The sequence below is a fragment of the Brassica napus genome, chromosome C3 (assembly GCF_020379485.1).
Source record: "Brassica napus cultivar Da-Ae chromosome C3, Da-Ae, whole genome shotgun sequence".
In the NCBI taxonomy this organism is placed as follows: Eukaryota; Viridiplantae; Streptophyta; class Magnoliopsida; order Brassicales; family Brassicaceae; genus Brassica; species Brassica napus.
In genome coordinates this window covers 23694609-23703577 of record NC_063446.1, presented here as the reverse complement: position 1 = coordinate 23703577, position 8969 = coordinate 23694609, and the positions used below count along the sequence as shown (strand labels likewise).

Here is an 8969-nt window from a genome sequence, read left to right as displayed (position 1 = left end):
ATGGATAAAGCAATGTGAATATGCAAGATATCAACTCCCCCAAACTTATTCTTTTACTTGTCCTCAAGTGAACTTTCTAGAACTCATAGGGAGAGATGTTTGAAGGTGGGAGCTCATAGCCAAAAGAAACACACAAAGCACTCAAATCAACATTTACATTCAGCATTAGTACACCCTCTCTTATTATACTCTAGCTTCTCTAGGTCTATCTCAACTCTTTTCATCCCTACATTCATCATCATGCATTCACACATGCAAATCAGCCAACTCTCAAGTTCATTAAGCATAGCATCAAGTGAATTCTTGCAAATGGTCAATTGGTCCAAATCATTTGGTTGAGTAAGATAATGCTTTTATTCAAGTGGGTCAAGAGGTTCAAAATCCATGATCTTTTAAAGTGGTTTACTCTCAAACAAGTAGTCTTGACATTGCACATAATATATCTAAGAAAGGGACCAACTCATGCATACAATGCTCAATCTCCATTGTTCTACCCTTTTCCCAAACATACAGGTTACACAATCACTTCCCAATGTCAAAACCCAACTCCCATCTCTCACCAAAAGATCCCAAGAATACTTTGCACATAAAACTCTTTTTCTTTGAAATCTATAAAGGATTTTCTCAACTTCTAAACAAATCTTAGCTCTAAACAACTTTGCTAGCTCCCTTTTTTTTTTTTTTTTTTATATATATATATTTTTTTTTCGGGGGCCAAGACTTTTCATAAACTCGAGCTAGACGTTTATCTATTAATTCCAATAAGATTATCCATTTAAACACAAAGAGTCTATTCTTTTCCTTTGAATTTTTCATGCTTCCAAACCATAGTCACCACACTCACCCCCACCTATAGCTAGACAATAGAGTGCCTAATCTAGCAAGAATGAAGACCAAGCATTGTCGTTCCCGATACTCTCAACATTATGCACATGTAAGGCTTTCCGAAAAAGGCCTCACTCATCAAATAATGAAAGCTTAAAAGAAGGGAAAGGTTTTGGGAGTGGTCTACCACTAGAGTTTGTCAAAATAAGATTGGCATAAAGGATGTGACAACTCAAGTGTGTATAGCCATGACTCAGTACACAAGGGACCATGAGCAAGAAGCATTAAGTTCGTTCAGTTCAAATAAGGTTGTAGTTGGCTTCAAAGACTGAGTTTCAGCAATCAACAAGTTTCAGGAAGAGTCTTCAAGGCTCGAAGCATACAAGTGTTTTTGAGAGGTGCATAAGCTACTCAGGTGCAAAGTAATGTTCTTTACAAGGCATTTCAAATCATTGCTCCCAATGCAAGTAAATGCAACCTATATGCTCTAGACTCTCCTAGAAATGCCAATGATGCAAACTAAATGAATTTTTTTTTATGCAAATATATATGTATAATGCAATGCATGAGACTCAAAATCATCAAAGCAAACGTGATCAAATACTTGGTACCTCCCCCAAACTTAAATGACACAGTCTCTGTGTTGTCAAGGAGAGAGAGATACCCAAAAAGAGAAAACTAATATGCAAAAACGAAATGGTATATACAAGGGAAAGTAGTGGGTTACCTTCTATGGAGAATGAGTAGAGGGAGATGCTCCCTCCTCGTCGTCCTCAGGTGGTAACTCTTCAAGGTGCTCATCAGTAAGAGTGCCCATCTCTTCAATGTAGAAGGCTTGCCCGAACACAGTTGGTTTCTTCATTTTCTCCTTGATGTCAAAGTGGAGAACATGCCCTTTACCCAAATGGAGATCAATCGTGCCCTCTTTCACCTTAACAATTGCTCCTGCTGTAGCTAAGAATGGCCTTCCAAGAATCAATGGGTCCTGAGCCTCCTCACCCATCTCAAGCACCACAAAATCTGTAGGTATCTCATACCTTCCAATCTTCACAGGTAGGTCCTCTAAGATGCCCACAGGGTACTTCACTGAACGATCAGCTAACACCAGAGAGAGTTTACACTTCTTGTACTGAGTGAATCCAAGCTTCTTTGCAACAGACAAAGGCATCACGCTGACACTAGCTCCCAAATCGCAGAGACATTTCTCAAATACCATAGGTCCAAGAGCACAAGGTAGTGTGAAGCATCCTGGATCCTCTAACTTCTCTGGAACATCAAGCCTTTGGATGATGGCACTGCACTCATGGGTAAGAATCATCATGCTTTCCATTTCCTTCTTCTTTGCAGCTACAACATCTTTCAGGAACTTGTTGTATTGAGGAATCAACATGAAAGCATCGATGATGGGCATTGCAACCTGAGCTTCACTCATTTGCTTCTCAAACAAAGCCTTGTACTTCTCTAGCAGCTGCCTCTTGAATCTACCAGGGAATGGTAGTTTGGGTTCATAGGGAGGAGGAACAAAAGAATTCTCACTTGCTGGAGCAAGAACTTCACCATCTTTCACTGTTTTCTTCTCTTCCCCAACCTTTCCTTTACCCTTGGCTTCCACAATCTTCTCCAAGATTTCATCATTGATTTTCTCATCAACAATCACCACTTCATCATCTAAGTTGATGGCCACCTCTTCACCTAGTTTTTCAGCATCCCTGGTGAGGGTTGTAGGAGGTAACTGCTTACCACTCCTAAGGGTGATAGCTTTGGCCTCCTTGGGGTTTTGGTCAGATTTTCCAGGTAGAGATCCTTGCTGGCGAGTCTGGTGAGTGTTCATGGAAGCAAACTGATTCTCTAAATTCTTGACTGTAGAAGCAAGATGTGAGAACTTGTTGTTGAGCTCATTGTAGCTCCCATCAATCTTGGAATGAAGGTTCTTCAACTCATAACCAACATGCTTCTCACTTCTAGTCTGAGACTCCAAGATTTGTTTCAGCAGGGTGTCAGTGCTGCTCTCTTGAGGAGCAGAGGAACCAGATGAGGGGTTTTGCTGAGGTTGATAGCTGCCTTGCTGGTTGTTTCGAGGCGGATAACCACTCTGTTGGTTGTTGGGATAGGATTTCTGTTGGTAGTTGTTGTACTGAAAGTTGGGCTCTTTTTTGTACCAGCTACCATTGTTGTTGATGAAACACAGCTCTTCCTGGCCTTCCAAACCTTCAACCTCATGGACAACAGGTGGTGTCTCTTGGCTTGGGTTACCAACAAAGTGCAGCTGCTCTTGTGTGGCTTTATCAGCAAGGAGGATGTCTATCTTATCCTGTAGAGCTTTTAACTCCTTCCTCGTCTACTTATCATCTGTTCGACTGCTTCTGTCGTGGTCTCCACTGACTGCATCACTCTTTACCATGTTGTCAACCAGCTCCTCTGCATCTTCCTCAGTTCTCCCCAAGAAGAACCCATTGCTAGCTGTATCCAGTCTGGCCCTGTACTTAGGAAGAGCACCACGGTAGAATGTGCTCAGCAAGCTCTCCTTAGAGAAACCATGGTGTGGGCATTGAGATTGGTAGCCCTTGAATCTCTCATAGGCTTCAGTGAAGCCTTCCAAGTTCTTCTGTTGGAAACTGGAGATCTCATTTCTCAGCTTAGCAGTTCTTGAGGATGAGAAGAATTTCTCCAAGAATGCTCTCTTGCACTCATCCCAAGTGGTGATAGAGTCGCTGGGTAGAGACTTCTCCCACTGACGTGCCTTATCCCCCAAAGAGAAAGGGAATAACTTCAGCTTTAAGGCATCCTCAGACACACCATTGGTTTTTGACAACCCACAGTAGCTGTCGAACCTATCCAAGTGATCAAATGGGTCCTCTAGAGCCAAGCCATGATACTTGTTGTTCTCGATCACGTTGAGAAGTCCTGACTTGACCTCAAAGTTGTTGGCTGCCACAGCCGGTGCTCGGATTCCCAGTCTATGACCATGAATGTTGGGCCGGTCATAAGTACCAATGGGTCGAGCTGCCCGCGGTTGGTGTTCTGCCCCTTGCGGTGGATCTGCCATATCAATATCCAAGTGTGCTTGGTGTTCTTCTTCTCTTCTAGCTCTAGCACACTCCCTCTCTAAAGCTCTGATGTCTGCTACTATTGGAACTAGGTTTGATGGACCCCTGCTCCTCAAGTTCATACACCTGAAAGTTAAAGGTAGGTGAAGAAGAAGAATCAGTAACAAAACAAAATTAAAATGACTTAGTCTCAAGCAAGTGACTAAATCTCAATGTTCAAATCTACTCAGAATTTGGCAACGGCGCCAATTTGATGTTAGGAGTTTTCAAGGCTCCTAAGACAAATGTTGTAGTATAGTGATTGTCGAACCAGTTCTGAGGGATATCAAAGCACTGAGAATGCAAGTACTCACTTAATCTAAGTGCAACCAATGATTTAGATGGGTTTTAAATTACTACTAATACTAGAAAGCAATTACAGAATGATACTTTCTTGACTAAGGGAAAAGAGAACTCATGGGCATAGGGATTAGACCTTGGGTGATCAAGTATCGAACTAAGGATGGCAAATGATCAATCAAACTATCAACCTTAAGCCTAGACACAATTCTAAGCAAGCTCTATGTCTAGATAAATGCTCATTTGCTAACATATCTCAAACATCAAATGTCTTTGGTTGAATAATATGAAAGCAATCATTACTAACAAGTCTATTAGCTATCTTAGCACCTTTAACAACAAATGTCTTTGGCAAAGTATACTAAAAGCCTAGGAGAGTTGTCTCAGGCATTTCATCAAACACCTTTCGGGTGGGAAATGCCTATTGATCAACTTTTGAGTGGCCAACTCAGAAGATGCATTATGAATACTCTACTAGCAAGGAACAAGAATGATCTACACTAAAACATCCTAGAACTAACCTAATCACCCTTAATCTCCCTAACCCATGAATTCAAAAGGTGATTACTCACTAATCTCCATGATTCCTCTTAAACCCATATTGGATTTCAGATTAACCATGTAGAGAAATAGATAAGAAATCAACAAGAACACAAGATGAAAGCAATGAAATCTGAATCAAAAGAGTTTTTTACTAGTTCTTCTCTCTCAAAAAAAAAGATTATCTCTGGTGGCTTACAAAGGTACTTAAAACATAGGTTTTCAGAAGTAAAAACGTGCATAATGAAATGACCAAAAGGCCCTTGAGAAATCATGAATTCGCCAAACAAATAGATGCGGAGCAACCTCGGCACGTCGCTGCGAGAGGTCGCTCCTGGGTCGTTTCTTCGCGAGCGACCTGGCTGTGTCGCTCTGAAGACGTCGCTCCGGACCTCGTTGGGTGTCGTCTCGCCATGGAAACGCGAGCGACCTTGAAACGTCGCTCTGGCAAGTCGCTCTGGGAGGGGTGTCTCACGATAGAAACGCGAGCGACCTCTCTACGTCGCTCTGACAAGGTCGCTTCGAGATATGTGTCACAGCGACTTCATGTAGTCGCTCCGGGAAGTCGCTCCAGGCTGTGCTCGTCCAAAGATCACTCTAATCACCTCCAATTGAGTTCCAAATGTACCCAAATGTCTCCAGGAACTCCATATGGTACTCCAATACCTAATAGAGACATATGTATGCAAAATGCAATCTAGACATGGCTAAATCCTAATCTATATGATGAAAATGCACATGAATAAATGGATAAAGCAATGTGAATATGCAAGATATCAACTCCCCCAAACTTATTCTTTTACTTGTCCTCAAGTGAACTTTCTAGAACTCATAGGGAGAGATGTTTGAAGGTGGGAGCTCATAGCCAAAAGAAACACACAAAGCACTCAAATCAACATTTACATTCAGCATTAGTACACCCTCTCTTATTATACTCTAGCTTCTATAGGTCTATCTCAACTCTTTTCATCCCTACATTCATCATCATGCATTCACACATGCAAATCAGCCAACTCTCAAGTTCATTAAGCATAGCATCAAGTGAATTCTTGCAAATGGTCAATTAGTCCAAATCATTTGGTTGAGTAAGAGAAGGCTTTTATTCAAGTGGGTCAAGAGGTTCAAAATCCATGATCTTTTAAAGTGGTTTACTCTCAAACAAGTAGTCTTGACATTGCACATAATATATCTAAGAAATGGACAAACTCATACATACAATGCTCAATCTCCATTGTTCTACCCTTTTCCCAAACATACAGGTTACACAATCACTTCCCAATGTCAAAAACCCAACTCCCATCTCTCACCAAAAGATCCCAAGAATACTTTGCACATAAAACTCTTTTTCTTTGAAATCTATAAAGGATTTTCTCAACTTCTAAACAAATCTTAGCTCTAAACAACTTTGCTAGCTACCTTTTTCTTTCTCTTTTTTTTTTTTATATATATATATATTTTTTTCGGGGGCCAAGACTTTTCATAAACTCGAGCTAGACGTTTATCTATTAATTCCAATAAGATTATCCATTTAAACACAAAGAGTCTATTCTTTTCCTTTGAAATTTTCATGCTTCCAAACCATAGTCACCACACTCACCCCCACCTATAGCTAGACAATAGAGTGCCTAATCTAGCAAGAATGAAGACCAAGCATTGTCGTTCTCGATACTCTCAACATTATGCACATGTAAGGCTTTCCGAAAAAGGCCTCACTCATCAAATAATGAAAGCTTAAAAGAAGGGAAAGGTTTTGGGAGTGGTCTACCACTAGAGTTTGTCAAAATAAGATTGGCATAAAGGATGTGACAACTCAAGTGTGTATAGCCATGACTCAGTACACAAGGGACCATGAGCAAGAAGCATTAAGTTCGTTCAGTTCAAATAAGGTTGTAGTTGGCTTCAAAGACTGAGTTTCAGCAATCAACAAGTTTCAGGAAGAGTCTTCAAGGCTCGAAGCATACAAGTGTTTTTGAGAGGTGCATAAGCTATTCAGGTGCAAAGTAATGTTCTTTACAAGGCATTTCAAATCATTGCTCCCAATGCAAGTAAATGCAACCTATATGCTCTAGACTCTCCTAGAAATGCCAATGATGCAAACTAAATGAATTTTTTTTTATGCAAATATATATGTATAATGCAATGCATGAGACTCAAAATCATCAAAGCAAACGTGATCAAATACTTGGTACCTCCCCCAAACTTAAATGACACAGTCTCTGTGTTGTCAAGGAGAGAGAGATACCCAAAAAGAGAAAACTAATATGCAAAAACGAAATGGTATATACAAGGGAAAGTAGTGGGTTACCTTCTATGGAGAATGAGTAGAGGGAGATGCTCCCTCCTCGTCGTCCTCAGGTGGTAACTCTTCAAGGTGCTCATCAGTAAGAGTGCCCATCTCTTCAATGTAGAAGGCTTGCCCGAACACAGTTGGTTTCTTCATTTTCTCCTTGATGTCAAAGTGGAGAACATGCCCTTTACCCAAATGGAGATCAATCGTGCCCTCTTTCACCTTAACAATTGCTCCTGCTGTAGCTAAGAATGGCCTTCCAAGAATCAATGGGTCCTGAGCCTCCTCACCCATCTCAAGCACCACAAAATCTGTAGGTATCTCATACCTTCCAATCTTCACAGGTAGGTCCTCTAAGATGCCCACAGGGTACTTCACTGAACGATCAGCTAACACCAGAGAGAGTTTACACTTCTTGTACTGAGTGAATCCAAGCTTCTTTGCAACAGACAAAGGCATCACGCTGACACTAGCTCCCAAATCGCAGAGACATTTCTCAAATACCATAGGTCCAAGAGCACAAGGTAGTGTGAAGCATCCTGGATCCTCTAACTTCTCTGGAACATCAAGCCTTTGGATGATGGCACTGCACTCATGGGTAAGAATCATCATGCTTTCCATTTCCTTCTTCTTTGCAGCTACAACATCTTTCAGGAACTTGTTGTATTGAGGAATCAACATGAAAGCATCGATGATGGGCATTGCAACCTGAGCTTCACTCATTTGCTTCTCAAACAAAGCCTTGTACTTCTCTAGCAGCTGCCTCTTGAATCTACCAGGGAATGGTAGTTTGGGTTCATAGGGAGGAGGAACAAAAGAATTCTCACTTGCTGGAGCAAGAACTTCACCATCTTTCACTGTTTTCTTCTCTTCCCCAACCTTTCCTTTACCCTTGGCTTCCACAATCTTCTCCAAGATTTCATCATTGATTTTCTCATCAACAATCACCACTTCATCATCTAAGTTGATGGCCACCTCTTCACCTAGTTTTCAGCATCCCTGGTGAGGGTTGTAGGAGGTAACTGCTTACCACTCCTAAGGGTGATAGCTTTGGCCTCCTTGGGGTTTTGGTCAGATTTTCCAGGTAGAGATCCTTGCTGGCGAGTCTGGTGAGTGTTCATGGAAGCAAACTGATTCTCTAAATTCTTGACTGTAGAAGCAAGATGTGAGAACTTGTTGTTGAGCTCATTGTAGCTCCCATCAATCTTGGAATGAAGGTTCTTCAACTCATAACCAACATGCTTCTCACTTCTAGTCTGAGACTCCAAGATTTGTTTCAGCAGGGTGTCAGTGCTGCTCTCTTGAGGAGCAGAGGAACCAGATGAGGGGTTTTGCTGAGGTTGATAGCTGCCTTGCTGGTTGTTTCGAGGCGGATAACCACTCTGTTGGTTGTTGGGATAGGATTTCTGTTGGTAGTTGTTGTACTGAAAGTTGGGCTCTTTTTTGTACCAGCTACCATTGTTGTTGATGAAACACAGCTCTTCCTGACCTTCCAAACCCTCAACCTCATGGACAACAGGTGGTGTCTCTTGGCTTGGGTTACCAACAAAGTGCAGCTGCTCTTGTGTGGCTTTATCAGCAAGGAGGATGTCTATCTTATCCTGTAGAGCTTTCAACTCCTTCCTCGTCTGCTTATCATCTGTTCGACTGCTTCTGTCGTGGTCTCCACTGTAGACTGCATCACTCTTTACCATGTTGTCAACCAGCTCCTCTGCATCTTCCTCAGTTCTCCCCAAGAAGAACCCATTGCTAGCTGTATCCAGTCTGGCCCTGTACTTAGGAAGAGCACCACGGTAGAATGTGCTCAGCAAGCTCTCCTTAGAGAAACCATGGTGTGGGCATTGAGCTTGGTAGCCCTTGAATCTCTCCCAGGCTTCACTGAAGCCTTCCAAGTTCTTCTGTTGGAAACTGGAGATCTCATTTCTCAGCTT

At 41.8% G+C, this 8969-nt stretch overlaps 2 non-coding genes across 2 annotated transcripts; both read left to right on the top strand.

Annotated features, from left to right (window-relative positions):
- The first annotated feature begins 3356 nt into the window (after positions 1-3356).
- LOC125584702 lies at positions 3357-3463 on the top strand. Its single transcript, XR_007321611.1, has one exon. It is a non-coding gene; the product is annotated as a small nucleolar RNA R71 (small nucleolar RNA).
- Positions 3464-8862: 5399 nt separating this feature from the next.
- On the top strand, positions 8863-8969 carry LOC125584612. The gene has a single exon (XR_007321524.1). It is a non-coding gene; the product is annotated as a small nucleolar RNA R71 (small nucleolar RNA).